This window comes from Nanorana parkeri, unplaced genomic scaffold (genome assembly GCF_000935625.1).
Source record: "Nanorana parkeri isolate BGI_ZX_2015 unplaced genomic scaffold, ASM93562v1 scaffold209, whole genome shotgun sequence".
In the NCBI taxonomy this organism is placed as follows: Eukaryota; Metazoa; Chordata; class Amphibia; order Anura; family Dicroglossidae; genus Nanorana; species Nanorana parkeri.
This window is the reverse complement of record NW_017306477.1, coordinates 1,061,447-1,068,118: the sequence shown is the minus strand read 5'-3', so window position 1 is coordinate 1,068,118 and position 6,672 is coordinate 1,061,447. Positions and strand designations below refer to the sequence as shown.

Genomic DNA, 6,672 nt, shown 5'->3' with positions numbered 1-6,672 from the left:
GTAATTGGTATCAGGGATGTAGCTGTTGAGGAGTGCTGTGTAATTGGTATCAGGGATGTAGCTGTTGAGGAGTGCTGTGTAATTGGTATCAGGGATGTAGCTGTTGAATGGTGCTGTGTAATTGTTATCAGGGATGTAGCTGTTGAATGGTGCGGTGTAATTGGTATCAGGGATGTAGCTGTTGAGGAGTGCTGTGTAATTGTTATCAGGGATGTAGCTGTTGAATGGTGCTGTGTAATTGGTATCAGGGATGTAGCTGTTGAGGAGTGCTGTGTAATTGTTATCAGGGATGTAGCTGTTGAATGGTGCTGTGTAATTGGTATCAGGGATGTAGCTGTTGAGGGGTGCTGTGTAATTGGTATCAGGGATGTAGCTGTTGAGGAGTGCTGTGTAATTGGTATCAGGGATGTAGCTGTAGAGGGGTGCAGTGTAATTGGTATCAGGGATGTAGCTGTTGAGTAGTGCTGTGTAATTGGTCTTAGGGATGTAGCTGTTGAAGGGTGCTGTGCAATTGGTATTTGGGATGTAGCTGTATAATTGGTATTAACGATGTAGCTGTTAAGGGGGTGGTGTGTAATTGGCATTAAGGATGTAGCTTTTGAGCGGTGCTGTGCAATTGGTATCAGGTGTGTAGCTGTTGAGGGATGCTGTGTAATTGGTATCAGGGATGTAGCTGTATCATTGGTATTAGGGATGTAGATGTTGAGGAGTGCTATGTAATTGGTATTAGGGATGTAGCTGTTGAGGGGTGCTGTGTAATTGGTAATAGGGACGTTGCTATTGAGGGGTGCTGTGTAATTGGTATCAGTGGTGTAGCTGTTGGGTGATGCTGTGTAATTGGTATTGGAGATGTGACTGTTGAGGGTTGCTGTGTAATTGGTATTGGAGATGTGACTGTTGAGGGGTGCTGTGTAATTGGTATTGGAGATGTGACTGTTGAGGGGGTGCTGTGCAATTGGTATTGGAGATGTGACTGTTGAGGGGTGCTGTGTAATTGGTATTGGAGATGTGTCTGTTGAGGGGGTGCTGTGTAATTGGTATTGGAGATGTGACTGTTGAGGGGTGCTGTGTAATTGGTATCAGGGGTGCTGTAGCTTTTAAAGTATGCGGTGTATTGGGAATTAGAGGGGCAGCTGTTGATGGGTACCATGCAATGGAAGTCAAAGATATGTTAAAACTGTTAAAGGGCCTTGTGATAGCTTGTGATGGGTGCTATGTAATGGGAATTAGGGCATAGCTGTTGAGGGTCTTGTTTGTAAGGGGGTAAGGGTTCTAACTGGTGAGCAGTTGGGAGAGGGTGTTAACTGTTAATGTGTTCTATTATGAGAGTTAGGGTTGCATCCAGTGAAGGAACTATATGATGAGTGTCATGGGTAGACCTAGTAAATACATGACAGCATAATAGGCACGCTGTACTGGTTAGTTTAGCAGAGTCTTAAACTAGTCCCAGTGCTGATCTAAATGGAAAATATCAGGTGAAAAATACACCAGAAATGAATTCTTTCTCAGTGGAGATGACAGTGTCTACTGATACTAAACTCAGGAGTTAAATCTTAAAAATGCATTCAGACTGTAGCTTCCCAAATCATCTCTGAATTGGTGCTGACACTGTCCTTCCTTCTGGAGGGTGGCTACTTTTCTTCCCCATGGTCCCTGTGTGTGTTGTAAAGTAGCCACCGATCCCAGCTCAATCTCGTGATGGACCGTACTCTCAATACAAATATGTTAACTAAACGTGAGATTATTATTATTATTACATAGTATTTATATAGCGCCAACAGTTTGCGCAGCGCTTTACAATATAAGGAAGACATTACAGTTACAATACAGTTCAAGACAAGATGGTAAGGAGGGCCCTACCCCTGAGGGCTTACAATCTAAAAGAGGAGGGGGAAATGATACATGAGGTAGCTGTGGTAGCTGTGGGAATTAATTATGTGAGAATGTGAATGTTCAGTGGTTAGGTTGCGGTGGGATAGGCTTCCCTGAAGAGATGAGTCTTTAGGGAACGCCTAAAGGCAGTCAAGGTGGGAGATAGACGGACAGGTTGGGAGAGACTCTAGAGAAGTCCTGGAGGCGAGTATTATAGGAGTGGACAAGGGAGCTGGAAAGAAGGAGGTCAATGGATGAGCGGAGGGGGCGGTTAGGGTGATACTTTGAGACAAGGTCTGAGATATATCCGGGGGCGGAGTTGTGGATGGCTTTATAGGTGACTGTTAATATTTTGAATTTTATCCTCTGGGCGAGTGGAAGCCAGTGGAGGGATTGTGAGATTGTAGTCCATCCATGAGGAGGGCATCTAGTAATAACACTTCCCAATCAGCTCTTTCTTTTGGTATGTTACAGCACAAATAAGTTTATGGATAGAGGTACTTTGTAGAACTGTAGTCTTTTTAATGTTTTTTAGACATACACTGCCTTGCAAAAAATCACCATCTGGATTTATCTAAGCAAATAGGTAACAGTCTTCTATTGGATAATTAGTGGGTTCAGCAATGTTATGTCCCCCAAACTGAAGTCAGCTGCCTACCTGAATATATTGAATGACCAGGTATTTCCATCAATGGATTTTTTCTCCCCTGATGGCACAGGCATATTCCAAGATGACAATGCCAGGATTCATCGGACTCAAATTGTGAAAGCCACCACCAAGTCCATTCCTTGATAATCTTTGGATGTGCTGGAAAAGACTTTACGCAGTGGTCCAACTCTCCCATCATCACTACAAGATCTTTGTGAAAAATTCATGCAGCTCTGGATGGAAATAAATGTTGTGACATTGCATAAGCTTATTAAAATCATGGCATGGCGAATACATACCTTAAACAAAGCTAAAGGAGGTCTATTTATTATATATGGACGAAGCCATAGTATGAAGATCCTCATATGGTAATACAAGCCTCCTAGACAGGGTCTGTCTGATTGAAAACAATGAGTCTGCGGTCTCAAATCACACAAAACACCCTTACTGTGCCATGTGACCTCAGCAATGCTATTTATTTCACGACTAGAAAAGATTTGTTTTCATTACTTGGTTATGCTGACATGTGACCTATAGATTCATAAAGATAGTTCTACTTTAATTCCCCTAATGGAGCTATTATGAGTATGCGTCCAGTTCTAATAATCTGTTTTAATGATTCTGTGTATTTGCTGTCGACATACTTCCAAGAACCAGCTGAAAATCAGCGTGAGTCTTAGGAATTCGTTTCCGCAATGTGTCTTCTTTTGGTCTCTCACTGATGTTCTTTGGAAGCAACATTCATATCTCTCTGTCCAGTGGTTAAACTTGACTATGTACATAAAACGCATCACATGCTTCTGCCAAACAGAAAGAAAATGTCCAACAAATCATGTACAATTCCTGTCTCCCCTCCTGCTAAGTGTTCATGCCCCCTGAGATAGTTATATAATGAATATACTGGAAAAAGCAATATTGGTAGTATCAGCATTCAGCAGTAATAACCTACTACCCAATTCGGAGGAAGCTCTAACGATAACAGGCTTCTTCAAAAGGGGGAATATATCTCTCTCGCTGATTTCCAGCGGTTCTGTAGACGTTTACACTAAATTACTTTGTACCAGACTTGGTGTAGGATTAGCTGCAGAGAACTGTCATGCTATTTCTGATATAGAGTGCTGTTACAGAGAAATATGGAATGATGAGATGGAAGAGGGTCATGAAAGGCCTGCTTGTTAAACATGAAATAGAAAAGTGAGATTAAAAGGTAAAAATGCAGCATATTACAGAAAAAAAAATAAGAGTGTGGGCAGGCACAGAAAATAATAACTTTAGGAGACGTGTTGTCCACAATGCTGGAGATTGAGTGCAATCACCGCAGAGACTGCAACGTGCTTGGAACTAGAGATAAGCTGGTCAATTTTGCAGGTTGGAGATTCAACCAAGATCTGGCCAATGATCAGATGTCCATGAGCGTTCCACGATATGTTTGGTGGTTTGTTCGGAGAACTCTGTACGGTTTTGATGTTAGGGTTATATTTTGTGACCTCCTGTATGCCGTTTGCGGTCTTCCCAGCCTCCAACTGCCTTATCACCCTATGCGCAAGCCAATAAGGGTTGTATTGTTTAACACAAAATACCATATAGTCACTCGCACTCCCTTAGTAGATGGCAGTCAATCTTCTTTATTGACTGAACATGATGTCACATACACAAAGCGACGTTTCGGGAACCAGGCAGTCCCTTCTTCAGACTGCCTGGTCCCGAAACGTCGCTTTGTGTATGTGACTTCATGTTCAGTCAATAAAGAAGATTGACTGCCATCTACTAACGGAGTGCGAGTGACTATATGGTATTTTGCATTTGATGTGCAGAGGCATTCGCTGTCGCTTTCGGCAGCCCCCAGTTTTTGTTTGGGCTTTGACCGGTCAGGAGTGCGATGGGATCTACTACATTTTAGTATTGGTTAACACAATGCCTCCATATACAAATAGCAGGTATATATGCATGCAAGGGCCAACCACATCTAGTGCTTCTCGAGCTTTCACCACTAGTTGGAAATAAAAAGGTGGACCTGCTCAACCTTCACCAACATTTGAATTCTCTGGCATTACTGGTGCTCACCAAGGCTCCAGTTCAACTCCATCCACGGACCATCCACCATGGAAATACTTGTTTATTGCTGACGTCTGTCCCTGCTTTGTCTCATTTACAAAGGATTTTAGTCATGTATATTTTTGTTGCCACCAAAATTACTGTAGGTAGAGCTTGGAAAACCCCGTCTTTAAGCTTTGATGAGGTCAAACACTGTCTCCACAAGATTTTGGTCGATGAAAAGCTGACAGCGATACTCACTGATACGCACAAATGATTCCTAGCAATATGGCAGCCTTGCATAGAGTATTCTAGACCACTTGCCTTTTGGGCTCTGTTGTTATCCATTTAATGATCGGGCTCTTTTGAGCATCCCAACTCAATTCTACTTTTCTTCCCTTTCTTCCTCTCTTTGCCCTTTTCTATTTTCACTTGGCATCTTACAACTCCATTCCTCATCCCTTCCCCCTTTATCCCACACCTCCCTTTCATCCCTTATGTTCCTCATTGGTGTGTCTGGGAAACCTATATGTGTTCAATATGGATGGTCTCCAGTACGCCTTTATTCTTCATTTCCTTTATCTATGTCTACTGTGCTATGAATCCCATTTTGTCTGATCTTTAGGATCATTTTGTTGGATTGTAGATGCTTCACTATGCCAGCGTTAACTTCTCCTGGATGTTCCCGGCTTGGCCTAAAAGCCTTGCATGGCAGCACCCCATTGTTTTATATATTCCCTTGTGTTTTAAAAACAAAATCCAATGAATACATTGTGAAAGAAAAGTTCCAAGGCTTTATTAAACAAACAAAAAGAGCTCACATAGTACAACTGCTGACGCGTTTCAGCTGCTAAGGGCCTTAACCATACTATGCTCCGCTCAGTGTACAGTCTCAGCACACATCGTTGCATTGAGAAAGTAACTCCCATGTGCATGCGCCAGAGTTAAGTCATCCAGGCCTAACCAATCAAGTGGCTGACAGATTTCAAACGCGGAAGAAGACTGGGAGAAAGGTGGGACTGCTGGGGAGGGAGGAGAGCTCAAACACTGCAGCACTGGAAGGAATTACTTTGGCAGGTAAGACCACCATAATCACCATAATGTGCTAAAATGCTAAAAGTTCCAGAGAGCCCTCTTTCTTTGCTTTCTTTTTTCTTTTCTTTACTTTTAAGCATTTGTATTTTGAGATGAAGCATGTGAGATACACATATCATGTGCCTTTGAAGTAGTACCAATAAGAATGTGCTACAAATACAGATCGTACGTGATAGTCTTTTACACACAGGAAACTGTGGTTATTTCACAGAACACGGTTGATTTTCAACTCACGCACGCACGCTTTTTTCTTTGCAGCCATGTCATTATAGAACTTCTATTAATGCCACGCGCTTGCTATGTGAAATACCATCAAAGAGAGTTCTAAATGTATATTTAGAGCCCTAACCCTCAGTGTAGCCAGAGCCAGCTCCAGCTTTCTCGGGCATAATATGTTTCTGGATGCCCAGAGGTGACGTCTATGAAACATCTATGAGCAAATTCCAAATGTAAAAAACCAATATGTATCACTTATGTATCATACATGAGATGTTTATGGTAAGTGGGTTAATAGATATCTGAAGGACCACTTCATGCATTGGAATTGGTGAAGATGTTACCATAGCAACTGAATGGCAGATGCTTTCCTGGGTATTTAAATACAGTCCTCGTTTTGTGAGGGCTGAAGGTTGTGCACTTCAGCATGCACTAACCCCGCTCTGTCATTTGACGTGGCCTACCACTTCGTGGCTGAGTTGCTGTTGTTCCCAGTTGCTTCCACTTTGTTATAATACCACTAACAGGTGACCGTGGAAGATTTAGTAGCATGGAAATGTCACGGATGGACTTATTGCGCAGGTGGCAGCCTATTACGGTACCACACTTGAATTCACTGAGCTCCTGAGAGCGACCCATTCTTTCACAAATGTTTGTAGAAGCGTCTGCATGCCTACGTGCTTGATTTTATACACCTGCGGCCATGGAGGTGATTGGCACACCTAAATCCAATGATTTGGAGGGGTGTCCCAATACTTTTGCCAATATATATATATAGAGAGCGAGAGAGAGTGTGTGTGTGTGTG

At 42.5% G+C, this 6,672-nt stretch overlaps 1 protein-coding gene across 1 annotated transcript in view; it reads right to left on the bottom strand.

The window, feature by feature from the left end:
- Positions 1-3,994: 3,994 nt before the first annotated feature.
- Positions 3,995-6,672, bottom strand: part of SEC14L1 (SEC14 like lipid binding 1) — a 60,850-nt gene continuing 58,172 nt past the window's right edge. Inside the window, exon 17 of the transcript XR_001941200.1 lies at positions 3,995-4,008. The gene's annotated coding sequence lies outside the window, so the exon portion shown is untranslated. The remainder of the gene's footprint in view (positions 4,009-6,672) is intronic.